Here is a 21,803-nt window from a genome sequence, read left to right as displayed (position 1 = left end):
TAATCCCTACGTGTGAACATCACATCCAGGGAAAGACATCAGGGAGGTGGGTGGAATATGCAGTGGCCAGGCACATCCATGTGCTGGTTAGTGCTGGAAGAGCATGGATGTTGCAACATGAAGGGTGGGATTGTTTTCAAAGTCTGTGGAGTACTTAGTAACCTTGATATACGCAAAGGCCAGTAGCGTCTCTGACATACCTTATTATTGACAATTTCTGATTCAGTTCAATCATTTTGGATAACCCATAAATATTAAATCAACAATATCAGCGGGACAAAATATTGAGGAGAGAATATTGGAAATAAAATATCGACAGGTAAGAACATTTAGATTTTCTATACCTAACTCCACATTTAGGTAGCTACGTGGTACATATATCTTCAGGGTACATTGATGTGGAGTTAGGAACAGTAAATCTATAATCCCCTATATGCACATACCTTTCGATATTTTCTCCCTTGATATTCTGCCCTGATATTAGTGTGCCACAATACTGTTGGTGGCGAAATTTAGTAGTACAATCATCAAATATGGTCCCCTAATAGACACCAGCAGTGTTTTGTAGTGACCCAAATGTGGAAGCTCATAAACTTATGTAACAATCGATCTCTACATACAATTGTGTCTTCCTAAAACCCAGAAGATCTGAAATAATAGATATATTTTATCTCACATTCATTTGCACATGTTCACTCCCTTTATCGTATTAGAAAAACATTTTTTAATTTAACGTCTGCTCAGCAGATTTCTAATTTTTCGTTTGTTAAATCATGCATCCTATTGTTACATGTGATGGTACATGTGATGGAGCATAGATGGTATTTTTCATCTATCTCTACAATTTTACCCTAAAAATTGATTTGTGACATTATTTTACGATAATGACAAATGTGAGTCAGGTTATCAAGATAAGAAACACACAAGTGAAACTCTATTTAGAAAACTGCATCGTAAAAGCATGCAGAATGTTAGACGTCAGTTTTTGGTAACACTTAACAGTCAATAAGCTAATGTGAAGTTTAACAATTGTATTGTCATATGTTTTCATGCATAGATGATTATGGTAAATATAGGATAACACAGAACATTTTCTGATGTGTTAGGAAAACGGTTAATAACACTAGAATGTGTAATGTGAACACTGAAATTGACGAGGAAAATATATGTTACACAAAGTGATGTTATAATTTGTGCTTCATAAAGGTTTATTTCAAATGTGCTTTCAAATCCTGAATAATGTATTAACTTTTAACGTGCAAAGAAACATGCAAAATTATATGTGAAATAACATTGAAGTGTTATTATCAAAATATTTTATGGGTTCCTTATACTTACAAGAATTAATTGCAATTCATACATAGATAATATTAATCTGCCTAATTGGAGAACTAATGTACTGTTATGAATAATGTGAGATTCATATTTTAGCATAAATTCATCGTGCACAAGCAGTGTTTCATGAATGCCTCAAAACTTGCTTCCTCTCCTAGTGTGAACTTACAAACTGAATAGTCTGAAGCCTATGGGAACCTTTGGTAAAGTTTCTACTTGTGCTCTAACACTCAACTGATTTTGTTCACGTTTGTAACATACTTGACTAGATTTGCAACAAAAATGTTATTTCCTAGAGCATAATGCTTGGGAAAGGACTGACAAGGGATGAGAACATTGACTCGTCTACTTCCTAAGTGTCACAGCCAATCATATGACTAAAGAACGGTGGTCTTAAAGAAAATGCAAAGTAATGGATTACTTAGGAGTATGTGTATCAAATACTGTTATTGCGATTCTCAACTAGCGATTTTTAGAGAATCGCTGTTTGAGAATTGCAAAACAGGATGTAATAAAAAATTCGCAAATATTTTGCAATTCCTTTCCATTCCTTAATTGCGACTTGCAAATTGTGAATCGCAATTAAGGAACACCTTCCCATTCATTTCTATGGGCCCAGAGGCCCATAGGAATGAATAGAAAGACATTCGCAATTTGCGAGTACCCATTAGGTACTCGCAAATTGCGAATGCAATTTCAAGGGTGCAAGAGTGTCATAAGGACATCCTGTTGCACCCCTGAAATGAGCATGTGTGCACCTGTGGTGCACATACATGCCCTAAGGGCATGTATCTGCACCACATGGGACTTTTGAAAAATGCCAAAAAGTGAATTTTTCAAAGTGATCGCAAATTACCACCAACTTGAAGTTGGTGGTAATTTGCGATTTCTTAAGGAGAAATCGCACAACTTGGGTGCTTTCTACATCGCATTTAAGGAATCGCAATTTGCTAATCCTTAACAGCATTTGCAAAATAGGGAATGTCAAATTTTGTGATTCCCTATTTTGCAAGGGCCTTTTGGGATGATACATCCCAAAAGGCTTTTTCCCGTTCGCAAACGGGACGATTCTGTGAATCGGCCCATTTGCGAACACGAAATGGCCTTCATGCATATGCCCCAAAATCTTTCCTCATTTGTATACTTTACCTACTACATCATCTCATCCTATCGAAAACTAACCAATGGGACAGAGTGATCCGTCAAACTTGGTGATATCAAGGTGTGTAAACCTGGAATCGATGGAGTATAGTTGCCTAATAAGGAGGAGTCAATAGAATTGTAGTGATGCTTTAAATTGTAGGGTGTCACACTAGAAAGATTGGATTAGTTAACTAACATTTAAGTGTGTCACCTGGACTACCTCTTAGTGGTCTGTCCAGAATTGTATGGAAGACAATAGTGAGAATAATTTGTTAGGGTTATCTGTTATATTTGTATTTTGTTTATGTTTATGTACAGAATGGTGTGATATATGTCATCTTTTGTGTTTATTTCATTGATTAGGTGCTATTGTCCATGTAGGATATAACTTTGGTCTGATACATAGAAGATAGTTCCCTTTATGTCTGGAATTCACAAGCTTGTTAATGATTATTAAATCTTATCGAATAGAATTATATGCAAATTATTTGAAGCCAGATGAAAATACAATTTAATATAGAATATTATGCTGATTCTGTTTCATTATTTGATGTGGCTAAATGAATCTGATCTATGATCAAATGATTGGGTCGTAAAAATTACCTGGGAGGTTATTTTGACTTATTGAATACCATCAATTATCTTACTCCTGACCCTCATATGATAATTGTTCATCCCCTAAGTATTCTAGTCCTTTTGAGCACAGAACAAGATCCATCGGAGGACCTAATAGGTTCAGTATGGTAGCTGAGGTTATTCTGAGATAAGAGAAACTGGATCAATCAAAATAATTTATGAGGTCCATCACGTTTGTGCTACAACACATGTAATGAGCACTCCTGGCCACATTGGGTAGATTTCTCTTAACTGCGAGGCAGGACAGCTATACCAGTTCACCATCCTGGAGCAAGAAAAACAGAGTTGAAGTACCATGAATCTTTCCAAACCTACATGGAAAAATACACATTAGGAAATGAACAATACATCCACTTATCTGTATGGCTTGAACTGGCTGACTGGGAGCAGAGAAACTGCGCTTTGTCTGTACGACGCCAGCATGTTATCAGTCACTGGTCTTGATACCCTTCTCTGTCTGAGCTGACTAAGAAGGTTGAAAACACTGCATTTTATACTGTTTCACAGACCACAATGTGAAAATTAGCCTTGTGAACCTTGATGTTGTGTGCGAACAAAGTCATGGGAATTTTTATCTATATGAGTCCATGAAAGAAAATACTACAACAAAGCCCACTACATGAGTAACTGAAATAAAAGCACACTAGCATACTACAATAGAGGGTGATAAGCATGAGTTCAGTGAAAGAAAGCAGCATTTATAATACTTTTCTCAAAGATGATTGGGAGCCTTTGGTCATATAGGAATGATCGAAAGGTGCATGCCATGCGAGGCATTAGACAAATAATTTATAATAAAACATCAGTAGCCCTTAAAAACAGTCATGAGAGTGTAGGCTATTTTTATTTATTTATTTTGTTTTCTATAGCACAAAGACCCAAGGGTATCAGAGCACTTCACAGTTGCAAATGAGACAAACAATACAAATGGTTGAGAACATTTAACAATTCAGGCACTGGATGTAAAACAGAGACCGTTGGGGTCCCACTAGAGAATCTGAGTAGATTCTCTCTGTATGCTAATTTGGAGAATCAGCATTTCATTACAAGACTGGAGGCTACCATTATGCATGTTTAAATCTCCCCAGTGCTAGACTACTCACATGCTCCACCAGTTTAAGAAAAACTTTCACAAAAGTGCTAGCACTTGACCAGTCTGCCACTTTGTTAAAATGTCTGCAAGTGTACCACCTGCCCCAAAAACTTTACTAGCCATCGCACCCCTAGAAGAGTCAGCCCCAAACTTGGACTGATCAATTCCAGCCTTGGACATCCCTGCCCTTACCCACCGTTAAATAGAAGCTGTTGATACTGCCTTATTGGGTTTTACACAAGAAATTAACAACTGATCCTCTCTATCTGGTCTAAATTCACACATTCTTTGATCATAAACTCTCATGCAACTCTCTACACACAATTTTTAGCAATCATTGACAAATTGATAAAATATGTTCTCAGACATGGTTTTGGTCCTTTTCCAAAATTCAAAATGGGCCCTGTCTGAGGAATACAAACTATTGCAAACCTCTAATGCTTTAATGTCTGAGACTCTTCTAAAAGATATTAAGCAGAGCAAAGTCACTAACTTCTACAATATTTGTGTCAGAGAAGGATAAGAATGAACAGGCCACAAGTTAAAAACAAGATTCATGTTCTGTAAAGAGTCATACCGAACCCTAGTTGGTTGTCTAAGTCTTATATCTTTCATCATCCTGTGGACCAGTGGGTCACTGCCAATAAGAAAACTATTAACCAAGGAATGTCCTGCCGAAACACCTGATCCGTAACAATTAACTGTTCTATAGGACAGACATGAATTGAACAATTCAGCAAGGTAGAATGCCACTTCTACTGCAGGAGCCTCCACGGGAACCAAACTCTTCTCCGAGGACCAACTACACCACTTTCTCCATCTTTTCCTTTATCTTTTCTGTATCTTCCTGGTACCTGTTGCCCATGATTCAACCAAGATATTGTTAGGCTCTCCCAAAAGGCCTGAGTATCTACCAGATCCCCTGAAATCCTCCAAACAAGAATGTTCAATTTCCCTTCTAGTACTAAAGGATGCTCGTCTCCTTTTGGCCTACTAAAAGGCTCCGGCTCACTTCTATAAAACAGTGAACCTCTACTGCTAGCTCGATTACTCAAGGGAACCAAACTTGAATGTTTTGTGCATGATGTGTTTCATGTTCTTTACAGGGCTGCTTCTTGGGACAGCAATAAAAGGTTTGTGCATAATGGTAGCCTTTGGTCTTGCAATAAAATTGTATATTGCATAGTGCACAGTGATAATTAAAGGCACAAGATGCCACAGGACAAATGTGCGTAATAGGTAGACATGTGTGCACTAGATTCAGTATGGTCAAGTGGTTGGTGGTGATAAACAAAAACTCTGGGAATCAGTATAGACTGTTTATTCACACATAAAGGTTTTAGTTTATTCTTGAACAGCTTACTGGAGGTGATTGTTCTCATCTCTGTGGTAATAGATTTCTGTAGCCTAGTGAAATTTCCAAGAAGGATTGCATGGAGGCAATAGAACATTTCTTACTCCTCTCCTGGCAATGTGATACTCTTTCACTGGTCACATGTATATCGATTTGCCCATTTTTTATATTTTTTTGGAACTGTGTTTATTCAGTTCTAAAACCATAAAGCAATATAGTCCTACTTTTGTGCATTAAGGAAGCAAAGCATTGCCTAATTCCTTAATACACTGATCCAGTTATTTTCACCTCTGAGGGTCTCTTCCGGTACCTGAGCCTGCCGAACACCCAGGGCCTTATTCATAAAGGTAAACTTACACTTTTGGTGCAAGTTTACTATTCTTTTGCTATTCACTAGACACAAGTGTCGTTTTACGTGTAGTATAGTTATGACTGCAGAGAACTCTGCAAATAAAAAATAGGACAGTTTCTGCAGTTGTGAAGAAACTACAATAAATAAGGAATAGAATCCACAGCTGAATTTCCTTCAACATATCAATAGTATTGTGGAGGAAATTCAGCCCCTGGATTATACTGCATTCCTCCAGGAATTGAAGGATTTTCAATTTTTTCTAAACTGACTGGTCAGCATCCTGCAAAACCACTAATTTGCCAGTTTTTCAATTAGTCCCATCAGCAGTCAGCCGTAGACTGATTGAGGGTCTTATTAAGATGTCGGTCAGACCGACATCGTAGTGGTAAAGAAACTGTCCGACTGTTAATCGGCGGTTCCACCCACAGTATTTGGATGCGATCGCCAGCTTGCGTGGCGGCTGGAAAAGGGCTGCAGCAAGCTGCAATAGAAAAATGTATGTTTTTAAACATCCCTGCACAGTGTTGCAGGCACCATGCGGTGTCATCCCTGCACCATGTGGCAGGCACCACACCATGGGGTACCTGCCACATGGTGCAGGGATGTTTGGAGGGCACTATAGGTGCCCCAGGCCAAAAAGCGGAGAGCCAGGGTGGAAGAGTCCCTGCTAGGGCCCCCCCAAAGTCACTTTCGGCCTGCCTTTTCATGGCGGGTAGACCGCCATGAAAGGATAGGGGGACAGCGACATTGTAATCCTGACTGCGGAGCCGAGGCTGGCTCCACTTTCATTTTGGGATTCCAATTCCACCCGCAGCCATGATGGGCCCTGTGATCCAGTCGTAAGCAGAGTGGAATTCCCTCACAGGTTTCCCTCTGACCGCCAGTATCATTATACGGAGGTCGGACAGAAACCCATGATGTTGGTCGGAAAGCCTCCAACGAGCTTTAGGATGACTTTCCGCCCGACATCATAATAAGGGCCTAAAATGGGTTCATGTAAACAATGAGAAATTGTACACAGTAATAGGTTGTGCTTCTAAAAAATAAATATATTTTTCTCTCAGCAGGATATTTACCAGATAAATCACATTCTGCTATCTTTCAGTTGGGAAAATTAACCCATTACAGTTCATCTTCAACATCCTAATTCGGAAACACTTTAATGAACAGAACAGCATTACTTATTCTTACCCCATCATTAAGGTCAAAACCTCTGAAGTTATTCCACCAATTTTGATTACCAAATGATCCATTTTGTACTGCACCGCAGATAAGTGAGAATTATGGATTTTAAAGACTGAGAAGTGCAATCCTGGCCCTGTTACCTTTTCATGTTGGCCAACTCTGTGACTAACCAAATGAATAAATGAATAAATGGATTCATATTTTTCATCCCCACAAGAACCTTTTTTTTAATTGCCTTATTTGTGTTTAATCAAACCAATCAAACAGCATTTGTAAAGTTCAGCACTGCAACCCCTAGGTGTATCTGGGTGACATATCTCTGTCGAAGATTCAGGTACTGACAGTGCTTAATTTGAGCAGGTGCTTTCCGGTGCTCAGCACCTAATCCTGAGCACCGGTGCTTGAAGCACTAGTTAAGGACACACTCATTGGGAAGGCACATGATTTTCCACAAAATCACAATATGTTGATCCACGCCGAGACTCGAAGCTGGTTCCCTATCCCCGAAATCAGCAGCTTTAGCCATTAGGCCAAGTCCTCCCCAGAATAATAAGTGCTGGGGCTTTCGCCAGGAGGCAGTTTGCACCAGTGCATTTCTCCAGTTAGCGCTGCCTCCTGAGGAGAGCCCCGGCACTTTTTATTTGACAAATTAACCACTGGGTACTGAGTCTCTTTCTGAAGTCTGCCAGTGAGGAGGCTGTACGGAGCTGGAGGGGAAGGCTGCATCGGATGCAGGGCGTGTGTGCGAGGGCGAGTGAAGGGGTGCGCAGGTGTCTAGCGTGTTTGCATTTTTTACGCGTGTTTCTTATTTGTGAGTGGTAATCAGCTTGCTTGTTGTGAGCAAGGTTTTTTTGAGAAGGCAGTAGCAGGTTTCCACCATTTAGTAGCCCACATTGTGGACATTTAGGTCTCTCCACGTTGTATCAGAATCGGAGCGCTCAGAAAGGTCAGACTCATTATCAGAGTTATCCGAGCGAGCCTCAGGCAGTCCCTCTACCCCATCAGAAACAGTCCCGGCATTACTTGGTTACTGCAGCCTGGGGCGTGCGGTGTCAGTCAGATCATTGCCTGAATAGCTGACCTTCTGCGGGTTCCTGAAAAGAAGATGACTTGGTTGCACAGGCTGACAGACTCACACAGGATTTGTTCCGGTAAGCTGACATTGTTTGCAAGCAAGTGATCACCACCACACACTGCCCCTCCCAAAGGAATCAACACCCTTAGAGTGAGTTCTGTGTAGAGTGTTTTGGTACAGTTTCTAGTACTGGCTCAGCATGATACTGTATGTCCAGAGCTGGTAAGGGAAATTGATTCCCACTGGATTGATCAGCCTCAAGAGCTCAGGCAAGATGACTGCAACTGCAATCCTAACCTTCCCAGCAAAAGGAATGCTGAATCTCACTAAAATCATATGCCATATAGTATTATTCTGAACTTCCCTAAATGGAATTCCTCAACATAAATAGCTTTAATAAATATATAAAATTATGTATTTATGTATTAATTGTAGTGTATATGTAACATGTTAATACTTAATTTATAAACTTAAATTTGTTAAGACTAAGGAAAGCCATACCTCATGCAGTAATTTCTGCTTTTTGTGCCCAATTACACAAAGATCTCTAAACACTTCACGCTGCAAGATGCAAAGGATTTGATTCACCGTTTGCAGCTGTTCCCACATTCGTCCACCTTGTGACTATCAAGGGTGGTGGTTCTGGGTCGGGCAGGCTCCTGCTTGCATCAAAGCCATACAGGCTCTGAGAGGGGCATATTTACAATAAGTGGCGCATCCCTGCATATCAGCAGGGATGCGCCCCTTATTGTGCGCCATGCCTCCGCCACCATGGATGCGCCGCATTTACAATGCGGTGCACCATGGGGCAAAAACGGCACAAATGCGTGATGCCTCTGTGTCGTAAAAGTGACGCATTGCTGGAGTTTCGTCGCAAGCGCGACGCAGCTCGAGCAATGCTCTGGGGAGCCCTATCTTGTTAATGCTGCGTCAATCCTGGTTTTGACGCAGCATGGGCCCCAAAGTGACTGAGTGAAATCTTGTAGATTTCACTCAGCCACTTTTAGAAGGCGTTCCTGCGCCGGAACGCCCCTCCCTGCGCAGGAACGCCTCCTTCTGGCGCAGGGCTTTACAACGTGATGCATCTCCCAGATGCGTCACGTTGTAAATAACCCCGCACCATATCGCATCTTGTGCGCCGCCGCTGCATCACAAAAGTGACGCAAAGGCGGCGTAAAAGACACGCAAGGGGCTTGTAAATCTGCCCCTTAGTGTTTTAAGCAGCCGAGCAGCCTCTTTGCTCTCTATGGCGCATCTCATCTTTTGTTAGAAGGTGAAATGGAGATGATTTGCTTTTTAATGCGATGATCATCCTTTGCAGGCTGCGGGAGCTCAGCCTGGGAGCCTGCCATAGCCTGAAGTGCAGAGATCATTGCCCATATCAATTTTGTCTAAAGCGAAGCACTGAACCCTCCCTGGAGGGTTCTTCCATCAGGTTGAATTGAAAGCAATGCATGCCTGTGAATATGAGCACAGGCCACCGGGGAGCAAACCCTCAAAAGACATTTTCTCTTTATTTGGGTTCTGAGGCTGCTGCTCTTTCTGTCTTTTTTTCAAACTGTGCTTTACACGCTCCACACCCTTGATGTGTCTTCAAGTGCTCACAAACTTTAATCCTATCTACATAGAGCTATTTCAATGATAGTCAAAGGGACATTTTCCAAAGCTGCACTTTTCTGAATAATATTTTCTTCCTGAAGGTTGCAAACAATTGTAATTTTATATCTTTTCTTGATAAAGCTTTCTCATGAATTTTGCACAACTGAGCAATCACCTGGGTGAAACAGTCATTCAATGAGTGTAAAGGATTAAATGTATTTTGCATGGGTTTTTATTACACTAGCACTCCGGTTCTTGGGAGAGGGATAAGTGAGAGATTCTTCAAGAAATATTCTGGGTGCCCCACCTGCACCAGAGAGATGGCTGTTTGGAGGCCAGCTCCATATGTGACGAGTACTCTGAAGCACTCCACTTGTATGCAACCAACTAGCTCTCATTTCCACCATGATCATTACACTGAGTTATGGAGCTATGCCTAGCACAATGCATAGAAAACATAGAAGATTTTGTGAGATGTAAGTTTGTGAATGTTATATGATATATACAAAAGAATGCAGAATCTCTTGGAAGCACAGCAAAGGCTTTTGGACCCATATAGGACAGTAGTGTATGCCCGCCAATGACAAAATACTTGATCGGCTTAACACTGCTTTCGAAATACTGTTTTTCTTGTAAGGTAGTGCCATCTGTGTGTTGTGGGAATTGTCAGCCTAGATTGTCTGCCTGACCTGAGTGCCATCAAAATTATCAAAATATTAGAAGGGGAGGGCCAAAAAGTTCAAAATTAAGGGAGGAATACAAACACCACTCTGAAGGCCATCACTCAGGCTCTTGTCACCAGCCGCCTCGACTATGTCAACGCCCTCAACACCGGCATCTCCACCCAGCTCCTCAGAAGACTCCAGACCATACAGAACGCCACAGCTAGACTCATACCATGGACCTCCCCAAATTAACCCACATTGCCCCCTCCCTGAGAGACCTCCACTGGCTCCCCATCTAGAAGAGATGCCAATTCAAGGTCCTCACATACAACTATAAAGCCCTCCAAGACCTAGGACCTGCCTACATCAACTAGACACCTGCGCTCCCCTTCTCTCACTCTCACACATATCCCTACATCCGTCGCAGCCGCAGTAGCAGCCGCTCCTTCTCCTACATCACTGCCAAGACCTGGTCTGACCTTCCCTGTCAGCTACGCCCAGCCCCTTTGCTGACAGACTTGCAGAAAGAGACTCAAGACCTAGCTCTTTGGTGGAGGCACAGCGCCCAGATACCCCTGGGTGTGACAGTGTTGCTCTTTACAAATGCTGTTTGATTTGATTTGATTGGATTTGACTTGAATGCACTGAACCCCTTGATGCTCTTGGAAACTATATAGTAAAGCAAACAAATGAAAGTGGATATTTTTTGTATCACACATTACAACCCACTTGTTTTAGGTGGCACCATTGAACCCATGTTGGACTGAAAAGTCATTTGCAAAATTTGCATTGGAATTGGCCTTATTTCTCTTTAAGTCTCTTTTGGATTTGGAATTTTACTGCGTTTGCTTAAGGTGGCGAAGTAAGAGTGTGGCACCGTGTTTACATTAAGCAAGAAAGTCTTTGTGCCATTGTTACCCAAATTAAGGATTACACACAGAGTCTGCACTGTTGGGAATCAAAGCTCTGAAATCCAGGTTTTAGACAGTTCTTAGCAGGGAAAACACTTAACTCACAGGGTTACTTTTCAAGGCCCCATTGCTTACATATTTGGAGACACCATCTGAAGACGCTCTTCACATATATTGATCGGATTTCTGCATCTTGTGCTTCACACTCAATGATGTGAATTCTTTTGATGCAACTGATATTACTATTAATAGTATTACTTCTTCTACTACTACTACTACTACTACCACTACTACTACAATGACTACTATATACCATATTATTATTGTTATTACTCACACTACTTGTTAGACCTGGCACCTTGGCGTGAGTCTCCCTTCCACTTTTTTTTGCTGATATTCGATGCTCAGGGCACTGCGCCACGGCCAATCCGTGCTGCAGTGCAAGTGCTCCCAATGTAAAGTGTATATGTAATTGATTTCCACAATTGGCTTATTTGGTTTACTGTCAGTCCCCAGTAGAGTGCACAGGGAGTGCCGGGGCTTGTAGATACAAATGCCGCTGGTGGGCCTGCAGCGCTGGTTGCGCCACCCACAGAAGCGGCCTCGTAAGATGTGTCTCGGGTCCGCCACTGCAGACCCCGCGTACAGTCTTGTGCTGTCACGCTGACTGCCAAGTGCCCACACTCGCCAGTCCCTGAACCTTCCCTAACCTTCATATCAGTCACCCCCATGGTAGGCCTACGGGCAGGGTGCATTGTAATCGTAAGGTAGGACAAGCCTAGAGTGTAGCATGTCCTAGTAGTGAATTACCGCCCATTTCGTTCTTCACTATTGAAGGGCTACCTGTTCTCTTAGGCCCAGATGAGCTGCCGGAACTATTACACGCTATAGTCCCGGCAGGCTCAGGGAACACGGTAGCACGTGGCTGAACTCAGAATAATAAAATACTTCCTTTAGTAAGGTTTATTTTAATATCCTGTGTTTGCAAATGCTACTTTTAGAAAGTTAGCCTTTGCTGGCCTAACTGTTCAGCCCGCCTCTGCCAGGATGTGTATCTACTGTCTGGGTTTGTGTGAGTGACTGGGCTGGGAGATTCCTGGGGACAGTCTGGGGCTCCAGGTGGTGAATAGGGTGCTTACTCCAGGATGGGTGGGCGGAGTAGTCCTTGACTCTGAATAGGGTTGTGCTCCACCACCACAATGCTGGCTCCACCTCCTGCGGAGCGTCTGATGTCCCTGCCCTGCTCCCTGAAGGAAAGAAGACAGCAGCTTCCTGTAAACAGAGTACTCCAAAACCGGGTTGAACTAGGCTCAGGCCCCCTGGCCTGCAGAGACAACAGAATCTCAGTATAAATATAGGAGCTCCGCTCCTTACAAATCAGATCCAGTTTTGACCACAACGAACCTCTGACTGACTAGAAGGACCAGGAGAAGCTGAAGGACGGAAACCAGTCTGTATCCTGTAAGACTGGCCTGCAGTGGTGCCTTGCTGAGAACGAAGAGGAAAGGACCAGAGAGGACTTTGTAGACTTGTGCCTGAAACGATCTCCAAGGGCTTGATCGAGAGCTTGCCCCCTGAACGGAACCCCAGGACCATTGGGTTGTATTCTGCTTGTGCCCGTCTGCTGTTGGGCCTTAGTTCTTATTCCCTCACCAGAGTTGTGACTCGGGTGCCTTCGCCCCCTCCCAGGTCGTGACAGCTCGGAGCCTGGTCGCACCGCCGCAGAGATCCCCGCTCATCCCTGAGTCGCTCTCCGCTTCAGTGCCGGGCCACCCGCTCCCCTGTCACCTCGCCGCTAACGGACCGCGTTGTGCACCTCTCATCTTCTCCAGCCGGAATTTGCACGGAGCGCATTCCATAGCCTCGGACGGTACGTACGTCGTAACGTACCGGACTGTCTCGCTTTACCCTCCTGCATACCAAGGCTCGTGCCGCACCTCAAGAAAGGCCTCCCCGTACAGTGGTACCGGAAGCCTGGTGCTGCAGCCGCCTGACCGAGAACGCGACGCCCCTCACAGATCCACGAGTACGACCCGGCGTGCTAAGAAGTAGTAGGTCCCGCAGGCCTGAACGGCGCCTCGCCCCGTGAGCTGCATCGACCCCGGATCACCACAACCCTTCACAGTCCTGCTCCCCAGCCTCGCTCCTCGAGGGGGACCGAGCCGGAGAGATCCTCTGGAGAACCGTCGGCCTCGTCCCGGGTCCGCCCTCACCAGTAGCCGCGCCTGAAACGCCTCGGACTTCCACGAGCAAGGTACACTTGAACTCCGTCTCGAGTTCATATCGGATCCAGGGTCCGCAACGTTCTTATTTCCCTGTCATCGTACCTTGCTGAACAACGAACATTTAAACACTAATTGCCTATTGTAATCTGGTGGCCTCAAATCGCTAAACGTTATATGGTCTTGTGATAATCCTGCTTGAATCTATCTTTTATATAAAGTATACGTATTTTTGATACAACCATACGACTGGTGTCCATTTGTGGTGGGTCAGTGGGTTTACTGTGAGTGAACATAAATGCTTAACTTACTATCGCCCTGAGGATTAGCCTTGTCTGCTCGCGCCACACTTCCTAGAGGGTGAGCAGGGGTAATTTGAAGGAGTAGTTCCCTTGCCCTGACTGGAAGTGAGGGTCCCTGCTTGTCACAAGTGCATACCTGTGCCAACCAGAGACCTCCGGTTCCAACATTGGCAGCAGCGGAAGGATTCGAACCTCCGACTCCGAAGAGACTGGTGTCCATTTGTGGTGGGTCAGTGGGTTTACTGTGTGTGATCATAAATGCTTAACTTACTATCGCCCTGAGGATTAGACTTGTCTGCTCGCGCCACACTACCTAGAGGGTGAGCAGGGGTTATTCGAAGGAGTAGTTCCCTTGCCCTGACTGGAAGTGAGGGTCCCTGCTTGTCACAAGTGCATACCTGTGCCAACCAGAGACCTCCGGTTCCAACACTACTACTACTACTATATTATTATTACTCGTACTACTATATTATTAATAATAATAATAAAAATAATAATCTACCTGTTTAATAATGAACGTCATCACCTATTTCCCACAGTGCTGTAATAATTGGTGTTTATGTTGTCCAAGTAATTGCTATCAATATCATGCTACATTTATTTTAAAATATTTCATTTGTTACTCAAAGAGCAATCTTACAAATATGCATCAATCAGTAACGCATTAGTAAGGTTCTCATGTCATAAGGCCCTTGGTGCATTGAGATGCCTCGCCATGAAAAGTGTATACCCAACAGGACTGGCAGTGCAGGAGTTTTTTTTTACAAAATGTGTTTCATTTCAGGAAATTGTCACAAAATCCTATTCAGATCTTCGTCTTTTACAACCCATACTGATACCAAATCAGATGGCTTCTGATTAATGTCAACATGTGACTTCCAAGCTAAATATAGATTCTGGACCTTATTTACAAGCCCCTTGCGCCGCCGGTGCGTCACTTTTAATATGGGACAAGGAGACGCACCGGTGGTGCAAGGGGCTTTTAAATAAGCCCCTCCGTTTTTTTATAGAATTTCATGGGCTAATTTACAAGCCCCTTGCACCAGCGGTATGTCACTTTTTCCCATATTAAAAGTGAGGCACCAGCGATGCAAGGGGCTTGTAAATAAGCCCCTCAGTTTATATGATCTAGCTGCAGCAGGGTAGATAAAACTCTTGAGTGCCACATCTCAAAGCTTCAGGGCTCGACTTCACATCTTCAGGTGGTTTCTATATAAACAAGCATTTCCAGTGCAATAGGTCTCACATTTACGTCAGTTTGAGCTATTGGCATTGTAACTGACAATGCTTTTATTTATGTTTTGGTTTTTATAACATAAATAAAAGGTATTGTGATTTACAATGCCAATAGCTTAAACTTGCATAAAGGCGAGACCTTTTGCATTACATTTTTTGGGGCAGTTTCATACAGCACATAACTGGACCCAAAGGAATTGGCGCACTTAACATAGGCACCAGTTACATTACACAAGAACACATTCATTTTTTGGTACGGGGAGATTAAGTGATTTGCCCCGAATCACAGGATGTGTAGCTGATGCTCCAAAGCCTGCACTTACGACATGTATGCCAGGTAGATGAATCCGATGATGTTGCAGAGCTGGGGGGTAATTCTTCCAACCACAGACAGAGTGGCTGTAAGAATGGGTGAACACAACAAAAGCCTCATTTACAATTAATGGTCTTTCTTGGAGTTCTTCCAGGCTCAGCTCATTTGTCCTCTGTCCCACCCCTACAGTCATCACAGATTTCTGCAACAAGCAGCGGCTACTTGAAAAGCACATTGTGAAACTCATTAAAGAAAATAGTACACAGCACATGCAACAATAAAGTAAAGGGGCCAGTAACCATGGGAGGTTACAAATGACGACATGGCATACTAAGGAGGGACTTAAAGCCTATTAAGGAATCAGAAGATAGCATTTACAAAGGACAAAGACACAAGCCAATGATAAATAAAGTCAGGGGAGTGGGCGGGGCTTCTCTTGTTCTCTCCTGTACTGAATTACCACAGATCTTCACCAGAGCAGTGCTTGCGCTCAGGCTCGACCTAAAAAGAGTAAATAGAAGACAATAAACATCTAGAATATAGGATGTCCATCAGCAGTTGTGTCTCTATTGTCTCTCGTTTATCTTCCCTTCCAGTAATGTCTTATCGCTCAATATTTAAGTGCATGGTACATGGTACATTGCACATAAAGTGTAGCAAGGTATCATCACTAAACGCATGATATGTCTAACACAGTATTGAGTCTATCGATATGGAGTAATTTTTCAAGATTTCTCTCCAGATTAATGTCCATGTCTGTAATGCCTTTAAAAAAAACAGAAAACGAGGGTTGCTGAACTTAAAAAAATAGATTTTCTGTTGTCAATAGGAAACTGTTTTATGCATTTAAAGAAATTACATTTTGCATTCATTAATTACAGGATTGTTTTGCGCATAATGGGACAGGACTGTACTTTGAAATATGGTACATCCCTGGTTTTGTGAAGAAAGACTTTACTTTTAGAGACTTTATGGATATCAGTCTACATTCCCAAAACATGCAAATTATTTGGCGCATTTAGACTGCAATTTCTTGAAGAAATAATGTCGACTGCAGACGAAGACTGTTTTAACTAGGTGCAAAAAGTTTACTTTATAAACATATGAATTAGTTTAGATGGCCAGTGTATGGCACAAGTAGAATCTGACAATGCACAACTATTTTCATCAGCTCATCTGATAATAACTCAACATCAGCTTTCCTAATGTTTTCTATATTGGTAATTAGCTTACCCTTCAGATGCTCTTCATGAAGAATGGTAGAAAAGCAGGTACATTTGTCATTAGAGCTTGAGGTTTTCCAGTACTTTATCTATTATCTGTTAGATTCCCAAACTATTTTTCTAGTTTTCCACCCTGCAGGTGGGTCGCCTTTGGATCTTCTATAGTTATTTCAACATAAATCACATAACATATGAGTGTTGTATCATGATCGATTCAAACATAAGGTTATAATGTCTTACCCTCCGCTGTGACCAGTGCTTAATTTATATTTAAAAAAATGAAGTGCCTGGGCCCTCGCCAGGAGGCCACTGCAGCTTGCACTATCCATTGCTCCTGCCAGGGCTGCCAGTGACAGTACCAACACACCTAGTAACCATCTTCCTTCTTCAAGTGGGACAATGTGGGCTATTCCAGGACCCCAAAGCCATAGGAATGGCTAGGGCGGCCGGTATTAGTGTTTTTAATGTATATTGAATTAATAAACAACTGTTGTGCTTATCTCTAAATTAGTCAAAAGCGCCACCGAGTGGCGCACTGTCAATAGTGTTGAGTTGGCAATGAAGTGCTGGTGCCGATCACCGGACACCACTGTCTCAAATTAAGAACCGGCTGTGACATACAATAAGCTGTTGCATATATAAAGCAAAGAAAATAGGTGCAAGTGGACATCCCTGTCTGGTATCTTCTTCAAAAGAGAAGACATACAATCATCATACAAACAGATGATTCCGGATGGCTATAGAGTTTCTTTACTTTCTAAAAGTAGCATTTCTAAAACAGTAATGTTAAATCCAACTTCACCATAGAGGGGGATTTATCATTACTATTCCAACGATATGAAAGATGAAAAAGCTACTCCTCTCTGTTCAGGAATTATATCTTAAAAGTGTATTAAGTACTTACCAATGCTAGACTATCAGAGGGGGAGGCCTCACAGTAGTGAAAAACAAATTTGGGTGTTTGTCACCACCATAACATGTAAAGATTAACACACACATATCCTACTTTTTACTAACCTGTTACCCTTCCCTTAAGGTTACGTATGGCCTGCCTTAGGCGTGACTTATATGTAAAAAAAAAAGCTAAATGTGAGGCTTGGCAAGTTGTTTTAAATGCCAAGTCGAAGTGGCAGTAAACTTCACACACAGGCACTGAAATGGCAGGTCTGACACAGGTTTGCAAGGCTACTTATGTGGGTGGCACAAAGTGATTCAGGCCCACTAATATAATTTGACTTACAGGTCCTATGTATATGTTATACCACTTCTTCTTTTTTTTAACCAATGTTTATTGATTTTCTCATAACAATATATAAACGTGTCATATACGTACAGATACAAGAGACTAAATCATGTCCATTGTTCCCATAGATGTTATGACACTTCACAAGGGACTTACTAGTAAATCAATTATGGCAATCAGGGATACACCAATATCACCTGTTTAGGGGAGAAGCGCGTGCACTTTAGAACTGATTAGCAGTGATAAAGTGCTCAGAGTCCTAAGACCAACAATAAGAATCAGTAAAACAGGAGGTAAAAGTCACTTAAGGATGACAGGTCCAACAGAGATGTATATTTAAAGACCTTTAGTTTATCAGTATTACATAACATATAACATGATATGCTGACATTCCAACGATATGCTGACACATTTCCATTACTGGGCTGCATGTCTTCATGCAGGGGTTTTGTGCTTTACACGCGTTCTTTGGTTCAATACAAACTAAAAATGAAACAACAAGGCCTGTTTAAGTTTACTCCTTTGATTTTATGAGAAGGAACACAATATTGCAAAGAGAGGTGTGGGCTGTATCCTGGGTTGGATATTGCATCACCCAACCAAGGATGATCAAAAACAGAGTCAGTCTGCAATTAATGAAATAACAATCGCCTCATGGGAGCTCAAAGATTCCTCATGGCCTAGAATTAATGCAGTTTGCATTATGGGCCTAAGTCATAGTCTGGACCAGCAGGGAATGGGTTGCACTGAAGGAGGGAGTAGATAATGTGGAAATAATTGATTTTTGCTAGGGAATGCTGGTTCAACATCATCACAGTAGTGATTTATTTTACTGTTTTGACTTCTGTGTCCCACGCTTTACTTTGAGTCTGTATTCTTTGTGCCATCCCCTGTCACAGATCTAGGATGCCTGATAGTCTGCCTAGATTATCTATTGTCTGGTACATTGGTAATTATTTTAAAACAAAACTAAGAAGTGTCTTTGTCAGCTTCTATATGATCCCTGTAAAATCTTGGTGTTGCCTTTGTTACATCCCTTCATTAGGAACTGTCTTTTACTGACCTTGCTCCATTCCTTTGGTTTATGGGTAACTCTCAGAGTCCTTGGTATAATCTAATGTGGGACCACTTTCTCACAACTGAAACTAGCTCTTTACATCTTGTGGTGTGAATGTGCTTCCTCATTGATGGAGTTTACCACATCAGTAATAATAATCTTTCTTCTATCTTGATTTCAATGTATCATTTACAAATGTTGGGGGGTGGTCTGTGGTAAATACGTTTTGCATGCAGGAATGTAAATGCAGCTCTTTACTAGTCACTATAACAACATTCCTTTTCAAATCCTATATCATGCTGCTTTGGTATGCAAACACAAGGTTCATTCCCATTTTAAACATCTGACACCTTGCAGTGAAAGTGTCTACAAAAAGAAGGGAGAAGGTGATCCAAATCGATCAAGGAGGGCATGATTACCACTCACATGGAATGGAAGGTCCAGCCTAAGTCAGTGCCCTCAGTCAAGGTTATTCAAGAAAGTTTGACAAGGCTGTTCCTAAGAAGGGGAAAGGGAGGGGTTAAGATGTCCTAGTCAAAGAAGAAGTGGTGGTAAAAAGGTTTTTAGCCTCCCACTGGGTATCCATTATGTTGGACATGTTTGCCTCACACACCCTTGCAGGTGTCATGCTTCATCATGGGCGTTTGCTCCTCGTCGGGTAGGCGGTGCAATTCCCAACGGGCTCACCTCTAGGAGGGGCTCTTTAACGGAGATCTTTTAAGTCCAACTGCCTATTGGTGAAGTGTGGGTATGGGGCCAGAAGGTTAGTAGACAAAAAGTGCGTTTAAAATGTAGCGTAGGGTACCTGAGACTATTTTATTCGGGCGGTCCCTCGTTACAGTTAAAACCGTGGATCTAGACTAGAATAGTTTGAAAAATAATGTTTCTTTATTCTAAACTAGGCTAGGGATTGAATAGGTTGGTCGACATGTTTCTCGCTATGTGCAGTGACTGCGATTCATCAGGACCTTTTGTGTGTTGTCTACCATAGGAATTACCTAAATCAAAAATGTTACTCATTAATCAACGTATGGGTAGAAGTGTTACCTCAATGGTGATTTTCATTGCCTGGAGTGGGGGAAAAAAGAGGTTATAAGCGAAAATAACGGTTAAACAATGACCAGGTGTGTATCTCATGGCATGCTCTACAGTGCAATTGCGCGCTAGGCATGTACCCCGTTGGAAAATGGACCACATATCATGCTTGATGTGGAGCAGAGTGAAAAAACAAACATTTAAGCATACAGGTGTGTGGCCGCATGCTCGTGGAGGTTGTGATTAAAAACAATAAAATCAATGCAGCAGTATTCAAGTTGTTGTGAAGTGAGAACGGATATTCTCAACTTACCTAAAGGTCAAGAATTATCCGCCTCATCAAAACTCGGCGGGATGTACAGCGCATAAAAATGCCTCTAACTTGGAGGCTAGGAGGTAGGGGTTTAAAAACAGGTTTGGTATTGAATCATATTAGAACATGATTGTACATTGTGTATTAGTCTGTCTGGTTATTCATTGTGAATCTAGCATAACTACAGTTAGGTAGCCCTGTGCTCTTGTTGTATATGGGGTGCCCTTAAAAAACCCCTTGTTCCAGAGCCTTAGCCAAAGATATGATATAAAATGAAATATACAGGTAACTGAAGGTCACTGTCTAAATTGTATATTCTGTGCTTAGTACGGAGGCTCTTAGACCAACTTAGTCAACCGATTACACTCCAAAAGACAATCTCCCAGTTAGTAGAAAAGTCGCCACAGTAATAGCGTTGTAGGCATGATGCGTCGCCCACCTCTGATTAACGGCTCTATTTTATATGGACCATTGGCTCTGGTTGAGGGTCCTCGTTCTGTTGTGTTGACTCGTATTTAAGGGCTGCATGTAGGGGTCACGATAACCAAGGCGTGCCTGACTTGCCCTGCTCCTGTTGAGCTTGTGCCTAGAGCCCGCGTGTCTCGTATTTTAGGGTTGCGTGTGGGGGTCACGATAACCTCGGTCTATGTAACTTGCCCTGCTCCTGTTGAGCTCGTGCCTCTAACCGGCTGTCTCATTGCTTTCACTCACCTATGTTTATCCGCGCGGTAGGCTAGTGTCCTACCCCTCTGACCGCCGAGATCGGGCTGGTGAGCGATGGCTCGTCTCTCCCGGTATTGAGACCGAATTGTTGGGGGCGTGGCCCCGTCTCTGGAGGGAGGAGGGCGGAGGTGTGTGCTAGTGAAATGCGTGTCATGTGACTGGGTCAGATAGTAGGGCGGCCATTTTGAAGTGGTGTTTGGAAAAAGGACAACTGTATTGGTATGTGGCATCCCCCAGGATGGCTCTGCTTGATGGAAGGGGATTTAAGGGACAAAATATATATACACAAGCAGTGTATGTTTGGAGGTGTTGATCCCTATGGGTACTCCTCATTCATTTGCAGTTCTACCAGCGTGGACTTGGAAAGGGAGTTTTTGAGGAGGTTTATAACCTAGGTGATTTTATTGTCACCCGTCCTTATAGTGCACTCCATGGGATAACTTCATTGAGTCCCTCCCTGTCTGTGGCCAGACGATGTACCCACCGTTGTTCTTTGAAGAACAGATTTTGTTTAGGGCAGTTGGAACTTGCCTCTAAGACTAACCATTTCATTGATTCTGCAGTGTGTTGCTTCTCAATCCAGTGTTTGCACATTTTGGTGTTGTCCTTCCTACAACGGAAATTACTGCGATGTTCCGTGATTCGTGTCTTAATGGGACGTGTGGTCATGCCCACGTATTGTAAATCACAAGGGCATTTCAGCAGGTATATGCAGTGTGAGGTATTGCAATTCGTGTGGCCCCTTAGCTCCCATTTAAAGGATTCTGTAAGTTGGATTGTCTTGTGTA

The 21,803-nt window shown here is 42.6% G+C and overlaps 1 protein-coding gene across 1 annotated transcript in view; it reads left to right on the top strand.

Annotated features, from left to right (window-relative positions):
* The window catches only part of SLC35F1 (solute carrier family 35 member F1), a 1,021,228-nt gene that overhangs the window by 743,770 nt on the left and 255,655 nt on the right, over positions 1-21,803 (top strand). The gene's annotated exons all lie outside the window — the stretch shown is intronic.

Source organism: Lissotriton helveticus, chromosome 6, assembly GCF_964261635.1.
Source record: "Lissotriton helveticus chromosome 6, aLisHel1.1, whole genome shotgun sequence".
Taxonomy (NCBI): domain Eukaryota; kingdom Metazoa; phylum Chordata; class Amphibia; order Caudata; family Salamandridae; genus Lissotriton; species Lissotriton helveticus.
Note: the sequence above shows the minus strand (reverse complement) of the source record. Positions and strands in the feature narration are given on the sequence as shown.